Source organism: Leopardus geoffroyi, chromosome E2 (genome assembly GCF_018350155.1).
Source record: "Leopardus geoffroyi isolate Oge1 chromosome E2, O.geoffroyi_Oge1_pat1.0, whole genome shotgun sequence".
Lineage (NCBI taxonomy): Eukaryota > Metazoa > Chordata > Mammalia > Carnivora > Felidae > Leopardus > Leopardus geoffroyi.
Genome location: NC_059335.1, coordinates 35864718 through 35889144, shown reverse-complemented (window position 1 = coordinate 35889144; position 24427 = coordinate 35864718). Strand labels below are relative to the sequence as shown.

Below are 24427 nucleotides of genomic sequence, written 5' to 3'. Positions count from 1 at the left end.
CTCAATAAGTATTTCTTCTGAGTCATTTATACAATACATTTTTTTTTTAATTTTTTTTTCAACGTTTATTTATTTTTGGGACAGAGAGAGACAGAGCATGAACGGGGGAGAGGCAGAGAGAGAGGGAGACACAGAATCGGAAACAGGCTCCAGGCTCTGAGCCATCAGCCCAGAGCCTGACGCGGGGCTCGAACTCACGGACCGCGAGATCGTGACCTGGCTGAAGTCAGACGCTTAACCGACTGCGCCACCCAGGCGCCCCTACAATACATATTTTCTAACGACTGCCCTGTCCCATTCAAGATGCAGCTTCTGAGAATGCATTGGGGTATAAGACTTGCATTCTCTTTTGGATCCATGCAAACAAATAATTAAATGTTACTGCCAGGAAAATTCTCTTTTCCTTCTCTCTTCTCCAGCCATCCAAGATGCCGAAAGGAAAAATGGCTATGGGGAAAAAGGTGGCCCCAGCCCTTGCTGTTATGAAGAAGCAGGAAGCCAAGAAGGTGGTCAATCCCCTGTTTGAGAAAAGACCCAAGAATGCTGGCATCAGACAGGACATTCAGCCCAAAAGGGACTTCACCCACTTTATCAGATCACCCCACTACATCTGGCTGCAGTGGCAAAGGGCTATTCTCTATAAATGCCTAAACATGCCTCCTGCGATTAACCAGTTCACCCAGGCCGTGGACCACCAAACAGATACTCAACTGCTTACTCTGGCCCACAAACACAGACCAGAGACAAAGCAAGAGAAGAAGCAGAGACTGTTGGCCTGGGCTGAGAAGAAAGCTGCCAGCAAAGAGGATGTCCCCATTAAGAGGCCACCTGTCCTTTGAGCTGGGTTTATTATTGTCACCATCTTGGTAGAAAACAAGAAGGCTCAGCTGGTAGTAATTGCACATGATGTGGATCCCATTGAGGGGCTGTCTTGCTGCCTGCCCTGTGGGGTTCCCTACTGCATTACCAAGGGGAAGGCCAGGCTGGGGCATCTGGTTCACACAAAGACCTGCACCACTGTTGCCTTCACACAGATTAATCTGGAAGACAAAGGAGGTCTGGCTAAGCAGATGGAAGCCATCAGGACCAATTACAATGACAGATAAGGTGAGTACCACGGTCACTGGGGAGGCAACGTCCTGGGTCCGAAGCCGGTGTCTTGTATCACCAAGTGGGAAAAGACAAAGGGTAAAGAACTGGTCACACGACTGGGCTAAGTGTACACCATCCAATTTTCTGTACATAAAAGTAATACAAAATTCTCTTTCAAAAAAAATTCCATTGCCAGAATAATAGTATGGATGCAATCAAACTAACATGACATTACAGAAAAAAAAATAAATGACTCTGCTCTGGGGAGAGTCAGGAAAGGCTAATAGGAAGTTGACAATTGAGGATGAACAGGAGTATTTTAGGTTCATGTGTAGAGGAGAATAGGAAGGGATGAATGCAAAGTGGGGAGGCTGGAGAATCCTGGTGGGTTTAATTACAAGTTGTCCAACCATGAGGGAAAAGGAGAGCGGGAGTGGAGAGTAAGAGCTAATGCAATTTCTATTCCTACGTACCTACTGCATATATATAGTGCTTCAGACAAAAAAAAATTCTTAACAGTCAAACTGTTATTACTTTTGGTAAAGATGATTGGACTCTTCCAAGCTGGAAAAGATTCCCAGTTTTTCCTTTTCTTGCTCTCCGTTATAGTTGATCTCCTCTCCCAACACAAGCCCCCACACTCCTTCTACAGTACTTGTTATGCAGAAGGCTGAATGATGAAAAGTTATTCAAACAGCACACTACGAGCTAACTATTCCAAGTGTGTCTATTGACTGAAGAGATTTGCATTATGAACTAAGTCAGTGCAAAAAGACAATGGTAAATAGCAGCAAAAACAAAGAAAGAGATCATTGAAATAAAAGAAAAGGCACTACCACCACCATGTATCCATTTCTCCTCGGTTGAAATTTACCCTGGAGGAACCAATATAAACTAATATGAAAATATTGCTTTCATTGTATAAAAGAAATCCAACGGAATGGAATACTAAGTCTGTATCTCCAATAGTCAAACAGGAAAACGAGAGATGTATTCAAGGGCAATACTTCCAGTTTTTGCTGTACACACACTAAAATTCTGGAGATATAAAGATAAACAAGATATAGTCATTGCTTCCAAGGATGTAACAATTCTTAAAGGACACAAATAAGTAATTGCAATGCAAATGGGTCAAGTGTACAAAGAATAATACACAAAATGTCATAGGAGGAATTATCCTACTGTACTTGGTTGATATTATGTGGGGGAGGGAAGATAATTAACCATGAAAATTTAAGAGGTTACATTTAAGCCAGAAGGTTAATAAATGGAAATGTTGATAGGGGTTGCAGAGAATGGGGGAGATGGAATGGCCTGTCAGGAAGAGGGAATAATGTACAAAGTCTCAAGAACATGAAAGAATATAACCACAGCAACTATTTCTGTAATGAGAAGGAAAAGGGATATCTATGAGACCGATGGAAAGAAGGTATGGGAGTAGGGATGGGAGGTTAAGCTGAAAATACTGCATGGAGCTAGTTTGTATGGCCTGGTTGCTATATACCAAGAAAGCTGCACTGTATCAGATGCTTGAAATGATCAGATTTTCTTTTCAAGAAAACAAAAGTAGGGACAAGGTGAAGCAAAGAGATTTTACTTAGGAAGACCTAGGAAGAAGTTGTTTTAATAATTAGGAGTGGCAGATGCTGGAATCCAAATCAGGGTTTATATTGACTGGGATAATTTTTATAATTCAGTCAAAAAGCAACAATTAAAGAACATTTAATAATGATAAAAGTGCTAAGACTTTCTCCCAGCCTAAAGTACTTTTTTTTTTTTAAGTAAACGCAATAAGGAGCTCCACAGATATCTTGCTTTCAGAAATCCCAAGAATCCCAATATATTCTTAAGACTTTGAACAGTGCCTAGCAAATATCAGGTGTTTGATACTATCTGGAGAATGAGCGAATGGATGAATGAATGAATGACTGAATGAACGAACAAACAATTTTATCTGGCATCTGACTCAGATCAGTTTCCCTAGGAACTAAACTTTGAGGTAGAGATAGAAGTACAGGAGGTGTTTGGGGAAGCACTCTCAGGAAAAACACTTGTAAGAGATCAAAGAAGCAAGGCTGGGCAGAAAAAGATAAGCCACAAAGAAGCTTCAGTTAAACCTGGGGCGGGGGGGAGGGGGGCAGGGGGGGAGGGGGGGCAGGTAGTTCTGCAGGGCTCTACAGTGTTATCCTGTTCTTGTACCCTAGGTCAACTAGTCATTGGATGAAGACCACCCACCTGGGTAAAGAAGTTCTCAGAGAGTGATTCAGCTCCACACGATTGTTAGCAGCCAACCAGCACTAGCCTTTGGAGAAATAAGTACCTCATACTTGACGGGGAGGTGGATGTGTGTTGTGCACTGGAGTTTCCATTACCTCCCAATTTATCAAGGAGAAAGCAAATGATTGGCTTAATCTAATAGCAGGCAGGGGGCCTCAGGAATCAAAATTGCACTTCTTCCAGGTTAGGTCCTAGGGCAATACCAAGTGCTTGTAAAGTATGGGCTAAAACGTCATACTTCCCACACTCCATTTGCACATATCCCCAGTCTCCCTAGGCATTAGTTTTCTAACATAGAAATTGAACACAGCAGCAGTGCTTAGCTCACAACACCCCTGAAAAGTAAGATCACATATTTCATGGTGTAGGGCACATAGTGAGCATTCACTAAATGATTAAATAGTAGTAGTATTTAGGAAGCCCTGAGATTACAAGTGTGATTTTCCCCCATTTCTTTCCTGGTTAGCCTGCAGTGAATTATTTTGGGGAATGAAGTCTCAATTATCTGAAGTGCAAAGTTCCCTGGTGTTACGGCCCAGATTTTCTTCTATACAGTCAAACGTCTTCTATAGAATGAACATGAAATAAATATAAATTAATGGCTACAGAGAAAGGGCTAATTCCCCTAACAAGCATGGCTCTCCTGTTCAAGCATGTCACAGGAGCAGGAAGACGTGGGAGCACTTCCCAGACCAGTAAGTTTAAAGAAGTTGCTTAATCTCTCAGAACCTAAGTGTCTTCACTGATAGTAGGACCTTCTTCAAAAGATTGATTTGAAGAGTACATGAAAGAGTATCTACATGTAAAGGGCCAAGCAAACTGGCAGGGGGCACTGGCTATTTAAGGGCTTCAAATTCCAAATAATAAATTCCTTTTTGTTCTTGGTCTCTGTTAGTTTCCAAGAGACCTGTCCCAGTTCGAGTACTTAATTATTCTCCCTGAGCTGTGTGGGCTTATATCCCCAGTGATTCAAAATCAAACAAAGTATCATGAAACCTCTTTAATTTATTGTAAAGAGGAGGTGGGGTTTTTAATTCAACAAAAAAGGACATAAAAGTTTCATACATTGTATGAAAACAGTTATAATGTGTTGTATTGCCAACAGTTGGAATAATGAACCAAATCATTGGTTTTGCCACGTAAACATCTTCGGACCCTAACCTTGCACATTGCTATGCAGTTGTACTAATTTTAGTACAGTGCTTGAGGCCAAGGGTTAGAACATTACACAACTTACATTCAAACCTAGCTCTGCCACTTTACTAGCTGTGTGATGAATTATTTAAGATCCCTAAGCCTCAGTTACCTTATTTGCAAAGTGAGCATGAATGGTTAGCATCTAATGCATAAGATTTAGTGATGAATAAATAAGATAATGCATGTAAAGCTGCTTAGTGTCGGAGCTGGGATTTGATAACTCTTACCAATATAAGCAGCCACCATTTTTTGTAAATGCTGTATTAGCTTGTTAGGGCTGCTATAACAAAACACCCCAGACTGGGCGGCTTAAACAACAAAATTGTATTTTCTTACTGTTCTGGGGGTTAGAAGTCCAATATCAAGGTATCAGCATATTTGGTTTCTCCTGAAGATTCTCTCCTTGGCTTGTAAACAGCTGTCTTCTCTCTGTACCTTCTCGTGGTATTTTCTGTGTATGTGTGCATCCCTGGTGTCTCTTCTTATAAGGAGACCAGTCACATCGAATTGGGGGCCCATCAAAATGACCTCACTTTAACTTGATCATACCTTTAAGATCTTATCTTCAAATACAGGTACATTCTGAGGTACTAGAGGTTGGAACTTCAGTATATGAATTTGGGGGGGGGGGGACAAACCCAGCCCTTAACAACCACTTACTATTTGTTATCTACTACATGTCAGACACAAAGCCAGAAGCCACTTTCTCCTGGACTAACCCCAAGTGTGTTCTTAGCTGTACTTCATAAATCCTTTTACTCTCTAAATCAGCTCCTTTCACAGCTTACTTACCCTTATGTTTTTATCAAAATAGAAAGGGTTTTTTTCCCAATTATTTAAAATACATAATGTATGTTCATTATAAATATTCAGACATTATAAAATGTATAAAGATAAAGGGAAACCTACCAATAACCCTACCATAAAGAAATAACCACTATTTCCAATTTTGTATATGGCCAGAATTTTTTCTCTGTTCATACATACACATATTTGTTATTTTCCAGGACCAGGATTATACCCTACCTCTGTTCATATTTCTCTTAAAATGCTTTAGATGATTTTTTCATATCAAGAAATAAAGAAATATGTGTCACAACTTTAATACTACATAATATTTCATGGTAACTCTGTGAACATTAATTTGTTTGCATTTTTTTTTTTTTGCTATTACAAAAAAAAAGTTCATCCTTGTTAAAGTATCTTTGTCCTGATCACTTCTTTCATATACTTTCTTATATAAAAACGTAAAAGAAAAATTCTTAGATTTGTTTATACATATTTCCAGATTGCACTCCAGAAAGATGTTCCAATTATACTCCTAAGTGCTAACAGGTTAATATAATTGCCAGAAACGTGCTGATTTTGCATCAACCCTTTTCTACCCCCTGCTTCCCCCAACCATAACCATCCTTTTGAGAAGCCATATAATATTAATCGAACCAATATAATATGGCCCTTTCCACTCCAGTGAAAAGGCTTAAACAGATGATACAATTTGCAAGTAACACATGGAAACATATATCCAAGTGCTAAATTGCATGTAGTACAGATGCTAAGCACCCTGGGAGGCTCAACTTATTTCCTTCTGCTTTTAGTCCCCAGTCAGGGTTGAAATGAAACAGATCCATGAGCTGCAATGTGTTTAATACATTGTACTAAAAGAACATTTAATCTTCTGGCTTAACTTTGGAGACATTGAAGTAAAAATAGCCCCTACCAACCACCTCTCTACTTTCACCTGGTTCCATGACTACCCTTACCCTCTAAACAGCAGCCACATTGGTTTTCTGTATGTTTCTCTAGTATCAAACTCATTGCTAAAGAAAAGCCTTTCCACTTGCTCTCTCTCACCCAAATGCTCTTCTGCCAAGTCATCTCCCAATGGTTTTTTCTCATTATTCAGGTGTTGATGACATTCATCTCACCCATGACATCCTCAGACAGGCCTTTGCTGATGGCCCAATTAAAGGCACCTTCCATCTACTCCATTAACTTTCTTTACAGTACGTACCATGGGTGAGAATTACCTGGCTTATTTTGTACTTGTTTCATTTTGGCCTCTATACATTAACATGTAAGCTCAACAAGGACAGTAATCTTGGGTATTTTATCGAGCACTGTATAGAATACTATATTCCTATCTAACATATATAGTATTTCTTAGACTTTAAGAGACGTTTTTCACATTTAAGTGTCAAGGTGTGTGTTATACTTAATGTCATTTAGACAGAAATTAAGATATTATAGACATTGCTTACACATGTTTAAACTTGGTCAGAGCTGCTCATATCGTCATCTCTTCACTGGAATTTGCATACTGTTGAAATTACATGTGTAGAGTTTAATTGCCATGTAAAATATCTTTGAAAATACCATGTTATGATTCAGCATTGAACTGAAAGAGTGAACACACAGAAAGTCATAGAAACAGAGTACCAGTAACAGAACCTATGTTTGACATTAGTCAAAAAAACAAGTGTAGTAAGAGGAATGATCACATTTACATATTTTCCTTTAAAACAAAAAGAAGTACCTTACGGGGCTTATGAAGTTATCCACACAGATTAAGATGTACTCCATTTTTTTTTACTAAAATACATGCAAAACCTGTGTCTATTACCTTCCAAGCAGATTTACAAATCACATTTATACATCCAAAGTGGAGCTTCACAGTACATGAAGCAGAGAGAGACAGAGAACTTCAAGTAAAAGTAGACAAATCCCCAACTACGGTCAAATATAACTGATAGAAAAAGTAGACAGAATATCAGGAGAGACACAGAAGACTTGAAAACCACAAACAAACTTGATTTAATTGGCATTTATAGAACATGCCTCCCAACAAAAGCAGAGAATACAGTCTTTTCAGGTTCACATGGAATATTTACCAAAAAAAAAGAGAGAGAGAGAGCATATTCCAAGCCATAAAAAAAATTCAGGTCATACAGGTGTACTGGCTTACACCACACCAAAGGTAAATTCAAAATGGATTAAGGACCTATATTTAACACCTGACACTACAAAAATCCTAGAAGAGAGCACAGGAAGTAATTCTGCCAACATCAGAAGTGTCAACTTTTTTCTAGATTTGTCTCCTGAGATGAGGGGAAAAATAAACAATTGGGACTACATCAAAATAAAAAGCTTCTACACAGCAAAGAAAACAATCAATAAAACTAAAAGACAACCTAATGAATGGGAGAAGAGATTTGCAAATGACATCTCCTATAAAGGATTAGTATCAAAAATACATAAAGAACTGATACAACACAAAACCCCAAAAACAAACAATCCAACTTAAAAATGGGCAGAAGACATGAGCAGACATCTCTCCAAAAAAGAAATATAGGTGGGCAACAAACACATGAAAAGATGCTCAACATCACTGATGACCAGGGAAATGCTAATCACAACCACCATGAGATATTACGTCACACCTGTCAGAATGGCTAAAATCAAAAACACAAGAAACAAGAAATGTCATTAAAGAGGATGTGAAGAAATAGGAATCCCCGTTCACTGTTAGTGGGAATGCAAACTGGAGAAGCCACTGTGTAAAACAGTATTCAGGCTCCTCAAAAAGTTGAAAATGGAACTACCCTACAATCCAGTAATCACATTACTGGGCACTTATCCCTGAAATACAAAAACACTAATTCAAAGAGATAAATGCACCCCTGTCTTTACACCAGCATTATTTACAATAGCAAACTATGAAATACAATAGCCAAACTATGTATGGTCATGCAGGTCAAGTGTCCACTGACAGATGAATAAATAAGGAAGATATATATATAATGGATATTATTTAGCCATAGAAAAGAATGGACTCTTGCCATTTGCAACAACATGGATGGAGTTAGAGAGTATAATGCTAATTGAAATAAGCCTGTCAGAGAAAGACAAATACCATACAATTTCATTTATATGTGGATTTTAAGAAACAAAAGGGAAAAGGAAAAAAAGAAAGAGAGAGACAAAACAAGACATAGACTCTTAATTATAGAGTAAAAACTGATGGTTACCAGATGGAGGGATAGTAAAATGGGTGATGGAGATTAAAGAGTACACTTCTCACGATGAACACTGATACAATACATTAATATAACAATAATATAATATTGTATGTTACCTACACTGGAATTAAAATTTTAAACTTGCTTTATAATTTTTTTTTAAAAAGAGAGAGGATATAAGAAAAAATTCAGGTCATAAAGTATATTCTCTGACTACAATGAAATTAAAATAGAAATCAATAACAGAAATATCTCCAGAAATCCAAAAATATTTGGAAATAAATTAAGACTCTTACAAATAATCCATAAATTAAAGAAGAAATTAACAGAAAAATTATAAAGCTTTTCAACTGGATGAAAATTAAAACACAAAGTATCAAACTTTGAGGAATGCTTCTAAAGTAGTAGTTGAGATAAAATGTATCATGAATACTCATATTTAAGAAGATGGAGGAGGATGAGGTGGAAGGCAAGGAGGAGAAAGAGGAAAAGAAAGGTCTCAAATCAACAATCTCAGCATTCATCTTAAGAAATGAAAAGAAGAGCAAATTAAACCCAAAGTTAACAAAGGAAAGAAAATTAAAAAATGAAAGCCAATAAAATAAAAACAAGAGAGAAAATCAACAAAATCAAAATCTGGTTGTTTGGGAAAGCCAGAAATATTGGTGAACCTCTACCACGATTTTTCAGAAAAAGAGAGAGAGGGAAAACAGATTACCAATATCAGAAATAAAAGAAGTGAAATCATTATAGATTCTAAAGATAAGCAAATATTATTAATAGTTTTATGTCAATAAATTAACAACTTAGATGAAATGGACAAATTCTTTGAAAGGCACAAAGTACCAAGGCTCACTCAAGAAGAAGCAATGTAAATAACTCATATCTATTACATTAACTGTAATTGGAGTTAAAAGCTTTCCCACAAACAAAAGTCCAGGCCCAAATAGCTTCACTGGTAAAAATCTGGCAAATATTTAACAAAGAAGTAATACCGATTCTATTTACACTGTTGTAGAAATTTAAAAATAACAGAGTACGTTTCAATCTATTTGTATGAGACTAGCATTATCCCAATACAAAAATCAGACAAAGATATTACAAGAAAACTACAACCCTCATGACCATAAATACAAAAATTCTAAACAAAATTTTAGCAAAATAATTCCAACATTGTACAAAAAGGATAATACATCATGACCAAGTTGAGTTTAATCTTAAAAATGCACTATTGCTTCACTATTCAAAAATCATTGTAATTCACCATGTTAATTTTTAAAAACTATATGATCATCAGGGTGCCTGCGTGGCTCAGTCAGTTGAGCATCCAACCTCGGCTCAGGTCATGATCTCATGGTCTGTGAGTTCGAGCCCCGCATTGGGCTCTGTGCTGACAGCTCAGAGCCTGAAGCCTGCTTCAGATTCTGTGTCTCCCTCTTTCTAACCCTCCTCCGGTCATTCTCTGGCTCTCTCTGTCTCAAAAATAAATCAACATTAAAAAAAACTTTTTTTTAAAAAACTATATGATCATCTCAGTAGACACAAAATACATTTCACAAAATTGAATGTTAATTTCTGATTTAAAAAAAAAACATTCAACAAACTACAAAAAAAAAGGGAACTTCCTCAACCCAATAAAGCCATCTACATAAAACTTACAGCTACTATGAAACATAATGGTAAAAGACTACATATTTCCCTCCTAAGAACAAGAACAAAACAAGGATGTCTATTCTTACCAGTTCTGCTCAGCATTGTACTGGAGGCTCTGGCCAGGGCAATAAGGCAAGGAAATGGAATAAAGGGCATCCAGTTTGGAAAGGAAGAAGAAAAATTATCTGTGTTCACAGATGACATGATTGGCTATGTAAAAAAACATGATGGAATGTGCAATAAAGCAACTAGAACTAGTAAGTGAATTTAAAAGGTCGCAGGATACAAGATCAACATACAAAATCAATTATATTTCTATTTACTGGCAACAAACAGTTGGAAGTTGACATTTTTCAATATATCATCTACAATAGCAACAAAAATGTGAAAATATTAGAGACAAATCTGATAAAATATATGCAAGACCTGAACACAGAAAATTACAAAATGTTGTTGAGACAAACTGAAGAAGACCTAAATAAATGAAGAGATAAACCTTGTTTATGAATCAGAAGACTGAAGTTCTCCCAAACTGATCTATAACTTCAATAAAACACAATCAAAATCCAAGTAGAATTTTTTTGTAGAAATTGGCAATTAGGTCTAACACTCAAAAGTAAATACAAAGGACCTGGAATATTCAAAATAACTTTGAAAGTTGAGGATTAACAATATAATTGTAAAGCTACAATAATCAAAGGAGTTACTGACATAAAGATCAGCAAATAGGTCCATATAACAGAATAAAGAGTCCAGGAATTAGACCCAGACATACATGAACAACTGATTTTCAACAAAGGTAAAAAGACAATTCAGGAGGCAAAGAAAAATCGTTTAAAAACACGGTGATGGAACAATTGGCTACCCATATGCAAAAATAAATAATAATAATCTTGATGCACACCACATACAAAAATTAACCCCAAATTGACCTCAGACTTAATATAAACTGAAAATTACAAACTTCCAAAAGAAAACATAGCAGAAAACCTTTGTGACTTGAATTAGGGAAAATTCTCTTAGATGTGACACTAAAATAATAATCCATAAAAAACAAATTGATAGATTAGACTTTGTATTAGCATTCTCCAGAGAAACAGAACCAACAGGATGTATATATAAAAAACGAAAGAGATTTATTATAAGGAAATGGCTCAGCAATTATGGAAGCCAAGAAGTCTCAAGGTCTGTAGTCAGCAAACCTGGAAACCCAGTCGTTATGTGATTCTAGTCTGAGTTCAAAGGTCTAAGAACCCGGAGAGATGTTGGTATAATTACATCTGAAAGCCAACAAGCTGGAGACTATAGAAGATAGAAAAGCCAATACTTCCATTTGAGTTCAAAGCCAGGAGAGACCAATGTCCTAGGCTCAAAGCAGTCAGGTAGGAGGAGTTTTCTCTTACTCACAAGAGGTCAGTCTTTTTGTTCTATTCTGGCCTTCAACTGATTGAATGAGGGCTCCCACATTAGGGATAACAGCACAGTGGGCTTTCCTCAGTGTACTGATTCAAATGTTAATCTCATCCAAAAACATCCTCACAAATACAGCCAGAATAATGTTAGTCCAAATATCCCATGGCCCATTCAAGATGACACATAAAATTAATCATCACAGACTTTATAAAATTTTAAAATTACTCCTCCTTCAAAGACACTTAAGACAATGAAAAGACAAGCAAAAGACTGGGAGGAAACATTTGCAATGCACATCCTGATAAAGGACTTGCATTTAGACTATATTAAGAACTCTCAAAGTTCACCAATAAGAAACCAAACAACCCAGTTTTTTAACATGAACAAAAGATTTGAACATACTTTAACAAAGAACATACATGAATGGCAAAAAAGCATATGAAACAATGTTCAACAGGATTAGTCATTAGGAAAAAAACAAATTAAGGTCATAACTAAATACCACTATGCATCTAGTTAAACGGTTAAAAAGAATTTTAAATGACCATACTAAGTGTTGGCAAGAATGTGGAGAAACTTGAACATTCATATCATACCAATGGGAAAGTAACATAGTAGGATCACTTTGGAAACAATTGGGAATTTTCTTTAAAAGTTAAAGATGCACCTACCATATGATCCAACCATTCCTCTTCTAGTTATTTACCTAAGAGAGTATGTCCATTCAGATTTGTGCACAAATGTTCATAAAAGATATAACTATAATAGCTAAAAACTGGAAACAATCCAGAAGTTCATAAATGGGTAAATGGATGAATAAATCGGTATGTCATACAATGGAATACTACTCAACCACAGAAAGAAATGAATTATTGATATACACTACAAACATGGATGAATCTCAAAACAATTGAGCTGAATGAAAGAAGCCCGAGCACAAGGATAGGGAGAAAAAGGAACTGTCGTGCACTGTTAGTGGGAATGCAAACTGGTGCAGCTATTGTGGAAAACAGTATGGGGGTTCCTCAAAAAAATTAAATATAGGGCACCAGGGTGGCTCAGTCAGTTAAGTTACTCTTAGTTTTGGCTCAGGTCATGATCTCACAGTCCATGAGTTTGAGCCCCACATCAGGCTCTGTGCTGACAGTTCAGAGCCTGGAGCCTGCTTCGGATTCTGTGTCTCCCTCTCTCTCTGCCTGTCCCCTGCTCATGCTCTGTCTCTCTCTGTCTAAAAATAAATAAAAACATTTTAAAAAAAAATTTTTAATAACAAAAAAAACTAAAAAGATATCAAAATGTATTTACACAGATAACTGAAATCACTATACAATTTTGTATTATAATTTTTTATTAATAATGAATCAAAACATTTTCACAATCACAATAGAAACTGCAATAAATTTGCTATTTGTTTGATTTGGGATGGTTTTAGTAAATCCTAGGTGAGCAGCTATTGTTCTTTGACTTCTTTAAAGCTTTGACTGCTCTTAATAAATAATATGGATTGGAAACACAGAGGCATGATCTTAATTCCACATTCTGTATGCCCCTCACCATTCAGTAGGACTAGAGAAAGTTTCCAGTATTTTCTCTGCAATTTGAAGTCTTTTTTGGGTTTTGTATAAATAGTTGTAGGTCAACATCTCAACAACTTTCTATAAAACACAAAATAGAATATGTCCAAAATGCTATATTTTTCAGGACTATTAAGTTCCAATGTTATTAAGCTCAAACTTGAACTAGCCCTGTAGGGTGAACTGCAAAAAATGTACTCATAAATTCTCTGTGAATTCAGTAGCATTCACTTGGACAGTCTGCATACTTCTTGAATATTCCCAAGAGGCTCATTCCTGCTTTTGATTTTTCCCCTAATTTCTGCACGCTTATTTACAAATTTTAGATATATGCGAGTCTACCCATACATTATAAATACAGGGAAAAAAGACCTTTTTATTTATGAAATAAAAATGAAATGACACATATTTTAAAAATAATTCTTTTTTGTATTATTAGGATAAGTAACCTTGTTATTGTCATTAAAAATACATCACTATGATTCAAAGATCTGACTCTAAGTTCAACTTATTTCAATGTCATGTTTTACCAAAGCTATCTCCCACAACACAGAAAAATTTAAAAAGAATAAGCAAGAACATCATCAGCTTGCTAAATAAGTCATAATACTCATTTACCAATCACATAGGCTTTCGCTTCATGTTTTGGACAAGCTTTAGTCAATATCTCAAGGCAAAATAAACAGAATGTGGTATATTAATAATCATGTTTCTAATGTATATATCAAGTTGTTTTCTAGAAAAAAAATTTTTTTTCAGTCTACTTCTTATTTGACTTGATTAGCTTGTTGTTTTTAGCCTCACTGTGTGTGGCAACAGGCTCGTTCAGGGAGTAAAATAAATGTGGCTCCATCATTTTCCAGTGTTTGCTTTTTCACTTGCATTATTGATATAATTTGAAATTTATAATTCTTTGCAGTAATCACTTTTAACAGTTTTATTGAGGTATAATTGACATACAATAAATTGCACATATTTAAAGTGTACAATGAGATTAGTTTTGACATAAATATAGATTCAGGAAACCATCACCATACCGTCTTGATTATGCAGTTCCATATTAAGTCTTGAAATCAGGTAGGATATTCTTTATTCTTCTTTTTCAAAGAAGTTGGGGCTATTCTAAGTCCTCCATGTTTCCATATGAATTTTTGAATCAGTCTGTCTATTTCCACACACAGATAAAGAATGCTGGGAATTTTGATTGAGATTGCACTAGATCCATAGATCAATTAGGGAATAATTTACATCTTAACCATTTTGAGTCTTCTTTACCAAATATCTATTTTCCTATCAAGTATTCAGAGCGATACATTAAAATATATGACTAAAATTGTGGACATCAATTTATTAGTTGCAGGTCTGTCCGTTTTAGTGTCATGTATTTGAAGGGTTAATGTCTATTAGGTGCATAAACATTTAGAATCATTATGTCCTCTTAATAAATTGATCCGTTTATCATTATGAAATTACCTTTTTTTCCTGGCAAGAGTCTTTTCTCTAAAATCTACTTTGTCTGATTTTAAAACAGTCACTCCAGATTTCTTCGATCAGTGTTAGCATGGTATCTGTTTCCATTGTTTTGCTTTTAACCTATTGCATTAAATTTAAATACATTTCTTGTAGACAGCATACACAATGTCTTCATTTTAACCAATCTAAAAATCTCAGCTTTTTACTTGAGGTATTTAGAGCATTTATATCTAAAGCAAGTATTCATATAATTAAGTTTCTGTCTTATTCTTTTCCATTAGTCCTATCTCCCATGTTCCTTTTTCCTGGTTTTCTGCCTTCTATTATATAAATTATTTTTACGAATCCAATTTATTTCCTTTGTTGGTTTACGAGCCATAATTCTTTGTTTCATTATTTCAGTGGATTTTTTTTTCTTTTACTGCTCTAGGGTTTATGGTATTCACCTCTAATTTATCATAGTCTACCTTCAAGTGATACTATACCACTTCCTGATAGTATAATATCTTTCTAATAGTATACTTTCTATTCTCTCCTTCCTCCTTTATTCTGCTGTCATCATATTTTTCTTTTTTATGTATGTTATAAACCCACACTCTGCTATTTTTGTGTGAATAGCCAATGATCTCTTAAAGACATTTTTTAAGAAGAAATAAGTAAATTTTTAAATTTAAATAAGTAAAATTCTGTATTTTCCCATAGAATTATATTTCCAGTGCTCTTCAATGTCCTCCTACATCTCACTGATGCTCTTTGCAATTTTTTATTCTCCTTTGCCTCTTCGCTTTGTTCAGTTTTTACCGTTACGCCTTTTCATGTTTACTGATCTTTTCTACAATGTCTAACCTGCTGTTAACACTATCCAGTGTATTCTTCATCTCATACATTGTGTTTTTCATGCCTAGAATTTCAGTTTGGATCTATTCTAGATCTTCCATTTGTCTAACTAAATTTTAGGATATGCAGAGTACATTAAATATAAGAAATGTGCTAGTGTCCTTGCCCATAATCCTAATATATGTCAGTTTCGAGTTGGCTTTATCTTTTCTCCTCACTATTAATCATATTTCCCTGCTTCTTTGCCTGCCTCATAAGTTTATACTGAATGCCAGACATTTAGAATTTACCTTGTTGCTGGGGCACCCGGTTGTCTCAGTGGGTTAAGTGTCCAACTTTGGCTCAGGTCATGATCTCACAGTTCATGAGTTCGAGCCCCGCATCGGGCTCTGTGTTCACAGCTCAGAGCCTGGAGCCTGCTTCCAATTCTGTGTCTCCCTCTCTCTGCCCCTTCCCCGATAACACACTCATGCTCTCTCGCTCTCTCTCTCAAAAATAAACATTAAAAAAAAAATTTAGAATTTCCCTTGTTGGGTACAGGATTTTTTGTATTCCCATATTCTTGAGCTTAGTTCTGAAATGCAGTTAAGTTACTCCAAATGACTTGATCTTTTTTTAATTTTTCTATTGACATTCATTAGGTAGCACTGAGGTATGCTCATTTCAGGGATAATTATTCCCTGTTACTGAAGTAAGACCCTTCTCTGTACTCTGCCAAATGTAAAGTATGGTAGGTCCCATCAGTGCCCCAACACAGGCAAGACAGAACTAGTTCCTTGGACAGTCTGTGGAAATTTTGGAAAATTTAAACATGTAGTTCAATTTATTCCCTCCTCAGGCAGACGCTAGGATGTGGGTTTTTCACCAGTTTGCTTGGTACAGAGACTAAGGGAGAGGCTATAGCAACCGCTTGCATGTTAATTCAAACCACCATCTTTGTTCTCACTGATCCCTAGGCACCTAGCATATGCCCAGTCTCATCAGTGTGCCAAGACAGAAAGACAAAAGCAGTATCCTGAGCAGCCCCCAGAAAAGCTGCAACGTTGGACTCACAGTACAGCTCTTTTCCCTCCCCCAGGGAGAAGACAGGAGCTGGGAGTATCCTTCTGGTTTTATGGTGCTGTGCCAGGGGTAGGGTGTGCCAGAGGTCTCAATTTTTCCCACCCACTTCAGTGTGACTGGTTTTGCACTTGCTCAGGGTGCAGGAGTTTCTCAACTAGTCTCTGGATTTCTCCCTAAGGGAATCTGTGTATATATTGTCACTGAATCAATGTGTTCATGAGAGAAAGGAGAGGGCTCAATGCCACTATCTTGCTGAAGTCATCCCCTCCTCCTCTCTTAGATGCTAATGTCGATCTTTTGTGTGATGGTCAACAAGGACTCAGAAAACATTATGAACTGAGTTAAATGCTATAAAGCAATACAATGCTTTTCACTTAAACCATTTAACCAAGGAAATTGATAGACTATATGAGAAGGAAACAATTTTTTGAGAAAATTAATAGAGGATGAATAGAGGGCTATGTCTCTAAGAAAAGGAAGTGCTCCTATAAAGAACCTATAACAGGAAGAAGTCTGGAGTATTGAACCTAGAGCAAGCTTGGGGCAGGATGGTACCAGGAAGGTAGCAGGAGTCTAATCATGCACAGTTTGAAAATCTTAGTATTTTAGACATTATTCTGAGAGTAATCAAAAATGACTAAATGATCTTTATCAGAGAAAAACACAATCAAATTTGTGTTTTGAGAAGACTGGGCTTTTTGTTCCTTCCAGAAAATCAAAAGGAAAGGGAAGAAGTAGGATGGAAAAATCTAGTAGTCTTTGACTTATATTAGTATATTGGAAGGGAGAAGAAAGAACACACCCACTGCCAGTCCACAGAACACATAGGGTTAGCATACCCTTGCCATGGAAGGGTAATACGCTAGGCAGTACTGTATGTGGTTAAAAGTGCCCTAGACCGTAGGTGGTCCTTCAGTGGCAAAGCTGGTTAAGCATCAGATTCTTGATCTTGACTCAGGTCATGATCTCTAGGTTCATGAGTTCAAGCCCAGCAATGGGTTCTGTGCCTACCTGCTTGGCATTCTGTCTCTCCTTCTCTCCGTCCCTCTCCCACTTGTGCACTTGCTCGCTCTCTCTCTCTCTCAAAATAAATAAATAAACTTTGAAAAAGGGCACCTGGGTGGCTCAGTCACTTAAGCAACTGACTTTGGTTAAGAATCTGACTTCGGCTCAGGTCATGATCTCACGGTTCATGAGTTCAAGTCCCATACCAGGTTTGCTCGAGCCCCACTTCAGGTGAGTATGAGCCCCACTTCAGGCAAACTCCACGTCTCTTTCTCTCTTTCTCTCGCTCTCTTTCTCTCTCCCTCTCTCGTTCTCTCTGCTCCTTGCTCACTTGTGCCCTCTCTCTCTCAAAAAAAAAAAAAAAAAAAAAAGTGCCCTAGATTGTAGAGTACAACAGATTCAGGTTCAATTCCTGGCTACTTATTATTTGTGAAATTCTGGACAAGTCAATTATCCCTATTTTACAGATGAAGAAACTAAAACTCAAAGAGGTTAATCACACCTACCTCACACAGATGTAGTATGATATGTAAAACCTTTCAGTATAATGCTAGCCCCATAATAAGTACACACAAAAACATTAGCTCTTAGGGGTAGTGGTATTGTAAAATTAAGCTGGTTCAAAAAGATTGATATATGCTCCAGGACATGCAATTGATAGATACAAAATTGCTTTTTAAAATGTACCTTTTCACAGGTGCCTGGGTGCTTCAGTCAGTTGAGCATCCAACTCTTGATTTCAGCTCTGCTCATGATCTTGAGTTTGTGAGATCGAGCTCTGTGCTGACAGCATGGAGCCTACCTGGGATTCTCTCTCTCTCTCTCTCTCTCTCTCTCTGCCCCTCCCCTGCTTGTCCACACACACATGCGTGCACGCATGCTCTCTCTCACTCTCTCCCTGAAAATAAATAAACTTTAAAAAAATTACCTTTTCATCTTAGATTATTTAGCAAAAAAAGAAAAAAAATTATACCACCACAAAAAATGTCAATTTCACCCTCTGTCACAAGCATCTAAAAGTGTCATTTAGGGGTGCCTGGGTGGATCAGTCCATTAAGCATCCGACTTCAGCTCAGGTGAAAATAAACATTAAAAAAAATTTTTTTAATGTCATTTGAAAAACATTATTTTATTAAACAAGGTATTTTTTAACGTTTATTTTTGAGAGAAAGAGACAGGGAGCAAGTAGGGGAGGGACGGGGGGGGGGGGGGGGCGGGGAGACAAAGAATCTGAAACAGGCTCCAGGCTCTGAGCTGTCAGCACAGAGCCCGACATGGGGCTTGCACTGGGAATGGTGAGATCATGACCTGAGCCAAAGTCAGACATTTAACCAACTGAGCCATCCAGGTGCCCCTTTATTAAACAAGATTTTAAGTGATTGTGTTCTATTTCTGGATTTTCCAGCAAAAAAACAAAATTATTTCAAACACAAATGTTAACATCTCTGGTACTCTATGATTGTAAAAGTCTAGATCAAAGGTTACACTGAGAAACAGATTATATTCTACAATATTATAAAGTCAAAATGTTTGCTGTTGTGTCTTATTATCTATTATCATTTTGCTTTCATTCTTTCACATGAGTTGATAGTGGTTATACTGGTATTCATAACAGTCTATATTTGCAACTTCAAATAGGGAACATGGAGATTACACCTACATAAAGTCCTTTTGAAAAATCATATGCATGTCCATCGACCTAAGTCAGTGCACATTATAGTTTATCCTACAAATATGCTGACCATCATCGAACTGACCTTCAATGGAAGATTTTAGGGAGTAGCAATTTCAGGCAGTGATCCTCCTCACTATTTCTCTATCTCATCCTTATATAGCATGTCAATTTCCTTGGAGATATTCCAGAAATTGAATATTATGAAATAAATGTTTACAATAAAAATGATTGTCTTCTCTGACTAAAATCCCAGTAAATGTGCCTTTTAGGGACAATTTTTTTTTACTGTGCTTGCAATTGGACATTTTTTAAGTTTCTTAAACTTTTTAAGAAAAAGTTTACATTGCCTATGCTTGAACCAATGTAATAACATATCCTATGCTTGAACCAGTGTAGTAACAAAACCAAACGACAGCTAAAGATTTCCCTCTTATTTGAGTGTAAGGATCAAATTCTATCATGATGAGCAGTACTCAGAACCCTGTTTCTACTTCAATTCATTTTTCTCCCTCTTTAGACAAATCACACGAAGCCCAAAAATCACTGTTTTAATCAACAGCTCAGTCTCTAACACCATCAGAGTTTTCTCTGAAAATGTTGCCTGAGTACTTGAAAAATCACCTTAAAATATATTTTTCAAGTGCCAAGCATAATTGGTGTAACATGAATTAGTCAAACTAATATTCAGACTGATGATGTCTATATCGATCTTGTTCAGATACTCACCACACTCTTACATGTAACACAAATATGGAAAAAGATGATTAGTGATTATGGGAGATCTCACTTTCCATGCTGACACTGATCCTTGAATTTTTCTTTTAGTTCAAAAAATTGAGTTTAGCTCTTGGAGCCAGAGTTTGATAAAATGGGGTTATTATATGGGCGAGGTGCTATCTAAGGAAGTTTTTAGTTGATGTTTTATGAATCTCTAAGGTCATATGGGTAGTAAGAGGTGTGTCCCTACCAGGTAGGTAATATAGGCTTTTGCAAAGATAAATCTCATCATATAGGTGCATTGTACCCATAGTAAAGGAGATACCAGTATATTAACATGGATGTATTCAACAAGGTAGAATCTAAAGTGGACAGGTAATTACTTTTTTACTTCTGATATTTATTAACTCAGATTTACAAAGCTGAATTAAACATACTACTCACTTATTCCATGTAAAGCCCTTTTCTTGTTCACTCCATTTTTATTTTCCCCATTATCATCAGGGCCCATCTCCTTTCTCCTCACTACCCAGTCTTGACTATATATGTGACTTTGTTAACATATAGTGTTATTTTATATGTGTGTTTGTTTTCAGCTTACATAAATGCTGATTAATTTCTTTATAGTTCAAAACTATGCACCTAAAATCAATCCAAGTTTTAGTATATGTACCCAGTTCATTGCTTGTGATGTTTTACTTATTTTACCAGAAATAGACATATAGGTTAACTCACAATTTTTATTACCACAAATGTCATGTAAACAAATTGAAATCTAAGATCAACAAAAAAGACTGTGTTAGCAGGAAGAGACAGTCCCTTGAAGAAGGGATGGTAAGATGGTAAGATAATCTTGAATATATCCCCTTTATAGGTCTATGTGACATTTTTAATGGGATGATAACTAGAAGTGGGGATTGTTAGTCTACAGATCTGTCATTGGTAATTTCATTACTATCAAACTTCCCAAAATGGCTGTATCGTTTTTTTTTTAATATCTCTGCTAACAATGCAAGAGGGTTTCCATTTTTCCACACTCTTTATCAAAATTTGGTACTTTCTGACTTTCCATTGTTTTTTTCAGTGTCATAGGTGGAATGGTACCTCATTGTTTTAATATGGCTTTTCCCCATTATAGAAAGCTTGACTATCTTTTCCTGTACTTGTTTGTCATTGTAATAGAATAGGCTAAGCCATGCTAAATTCAGTGACATAATTCAACAAGCTTTTATCTCTTATGTTGGTATATGCTCCAGAGAAACTCTCCTCCTTGTGGTTGCTATCTGCAGCTTCTATCACATGACTCTGAGATGACATGGGGAAAGAGGACAGAGAAGGCACACCAGCTCCTTCCCCTCTTGACCCAGACATGACATATGTCACTCAGAGATCGTCAGCCAGAACCAGTTAGTTAACTCCAAGGAAGCCTAAGATATGGAGAGCACTGCATGAATATTTTGTGAGTACTGTCTGCCACAGTGATTTAAGCTTCCAGGAAGTCAGTATGCTATGGTTTGCTACAATATTTTTTTATGTCTTCATAATAAAAGAAAAAAAAACCTGTAAGCAATGATCAAGGAATCAATTTTGTGTGTCACTGCCAGATATAATCATGTCACTCCTCTGTTCACAAGCCTTCAATGGCTCCCCACAGCCTAACAGGCTAAACTTCTCGGCCTAGTTTTGTCTCCAGTAATGGCAGATCAAATTTAGAATGACTTTTCAATCCCATAAATTTTTGATCAGTTTTTATTCAATCTTTGCGTAAATTGGAGGATAGTGATGGTCCCTTAAGAATTGGTATAGAACTGAATGAAATTTAATAAGACTCCTGACAGTTATGTGATTGTGATTTGTAGAGCTTTCATTTTATAACCTTAAGCAATATTGACCTCAGAGAAGAATAGATAGAATGAGAGACAAAAAGAATGAACATGTTATTCATCTTTGTTCTAGTCTTCCTACTTGATAACCGCCCCAATAAAAGTCAAAATTAATTTCTGAATTAAACTTACACCAATTTTCTTTTGAGCAAGTTGACTCATTGCCAAGACATTTCTTATACAATATGCAAGAAAAGATGACAGGTAAATGGATTTTATGATGAGCACATCGACAGGTAATATAAAGGTATTGATAGAAATAAACAAACAAAAAATAAGTGTCATGGGTTGAATCTCAAAAGGACAGCCTAGGGGATTTGGGAGGTCCCTTTAACATAGCCAGTTTTACTTTGAACCCCAAGAGATGGCCCTGATTCTCTCAAGCAGAAAGAACACATTTTGAAACTATGCTCTTCAATTATTTCAGTCGAGCACACAATACAAATAGCTCTTAGGGTGAGCTGAAGTATCTAGAAGTTTGTAGGCCTGCTTTAAAAAAAAAAATTACCTCTGCTAGATTTCTTAAAATGTCATTTCAATTATTTTTGCACAATAGCATGGCAGAAGCAACGTTTCTTCTGACTAGCTTGACACGTGGTAATTTGGGTACAGTTTAACTTTATTTATCTTTGACTAGAACAAATTGTCTCTCTGCCCTTGTTTATACAAAATGCTGTTATTTTTGTTCCTTTCATTTGTATAATCCGTGGCTTGGTTTCATCTTAAATGCCTGTAATTGTACACTGAGGCAGTCTTTTAACTGCCTCAAATTCACAGCGAAAAAAGCAAAATGGTGTGCAGAGGAGAGGTGGGAAGAGATTCAGTACACACATAAGACGTGTTAAACAAAAGCCAAGGATAATTTTTTTTTAAATACTCTGACAGAACAATGAACTAGCAAAGAGTTTCCAACTAAAAAAAAAGGAAGAAAGAAAAAGGGAAAAGTGAAGAGAAAACACTTCTAATGAAACTTGGTTCCAATTCTAATTTACACTGAAGAATACTTCCTTACGCTCATACTTATTTCTGTAAGTTCAGATCAGGGAGACTCCAACAATCTGGACTCACCCTAAATAGGAAAAGTTCACGTGTGAAGTTAGAAGTCCTCCTTAAAGAGCACTAGCACATTAGATGATGTTCAGAAATGGCAATTAGCCTTGAGAACATATAAACACATACACTACTGTGAATATAAATGTGAATTGTATTCCCTTAATTATGCTCCATTTAATTGGACCATACTGGAGTAGATCATAGAATCAGGCAAAGCCCAGAGTTTAAAAGTCACCTCAGAGGCTACTTCAACACACAAAGCTTATTTATTTTCTCTCTCCAACACACTTTATTTTAATTCTGTTGATGTACATGAAATTCTATTCACGGTTTATCTGGCCTTTGTATGCAGTATCTGGATGGATTATATTATGTAAAGTCTCAGTACTGCACAGAGAAAATGAAAGAGAAAAGGGAACTTACTGAGCACCCACACACAACTGGTCACGCCTTTTATATGTATTTTAATGCTCATAATCCTCACAATTATCAAAATTTACACCTATTTAATTTGTCTTACGTTTACATTTTTTGCTTTTATGTTTTATTTTTTTTTTTAAATTAATGATGGTCCTCATAGAAACAGTGGAAAGATATTCAGAGGAAACTACAAATCACCCATAATCTATGGTCTAGATATTATCTCTACTGAGCTGCTATTCATTTTCCACATGGAAGTCTTAGTTTTTAATGTAATTGGAATCATACGGGTTATACAGTTTCTTGCCCTTCAATTTTCACTGAAATCATATCATCAACATTTTCCTATGTCATTATAAATTCTCCATGATTCTGAAGGGCCCATTATGTTTCATCATTTGGATGCACCATAATTAGTCTAACCTCTCTGGTATTTGGTGGAGGGGGGAGACATTTAATTTGCTTAGAATCTTACTTTCTATGAAACCAGAATGTATCTACAATAGTAATACCGTGAACTGTCGTGGCCAGCAGCCTCTCTTTTGAGGTTATTGCTGTAACCCAGTTGAAATCTAAAGGTCGGTACAAAAAGTGCACTGGCATGAGATGAAGGGGAGGGGACAGTTCGCAGAGATAATTGAGAGTCAGCAGGACACACGGTGCTCTGCTCTCTCCTGTATTCTATTATTCTAGCCAAAATTTAAAAGGGTTAGGTTCAAAACATTTAGGCATTTATGTACTGAGCTCCAGATCTTCCTGAAGCCTAGTCAAATTTGTGCACAGCTCACTAACTCCTAATATAAATTCATCTTTTTGATAATTTTGTTTTTGGTTGGACTGTGTTACAACTTGCAACCAAAAGAGACCTAATACCTATTTGCTAGTGAACAAACATATTTAGTGACTACAACAAAGATGGTAACAGGCTCACTCTATTCTGAGAAGACCACACTGGGAGTAAAGGTAGTTCATTTAAAAGAGAAATTGAAACAGTAGGGTCCTTCCACCCAAGACAAGAGACAAGGATGTAGAGGTTTCTAAACCAGTTCCTACAAGGAATAGGAAAAGTAAATGGAA

General features: G+C 36.4%; 1 pseudogene; it reads left to right on the top strand.

The window, feature by feature from the left end:
* The first annotated feature begins 418 nt into the window (after positions 1-418).
* On the top strand, positions 419-1217 carry LOC123578413 (annotated as a pseudogene).
* Positions 1218-24427: the final 23210 nt, after the last annotated feature.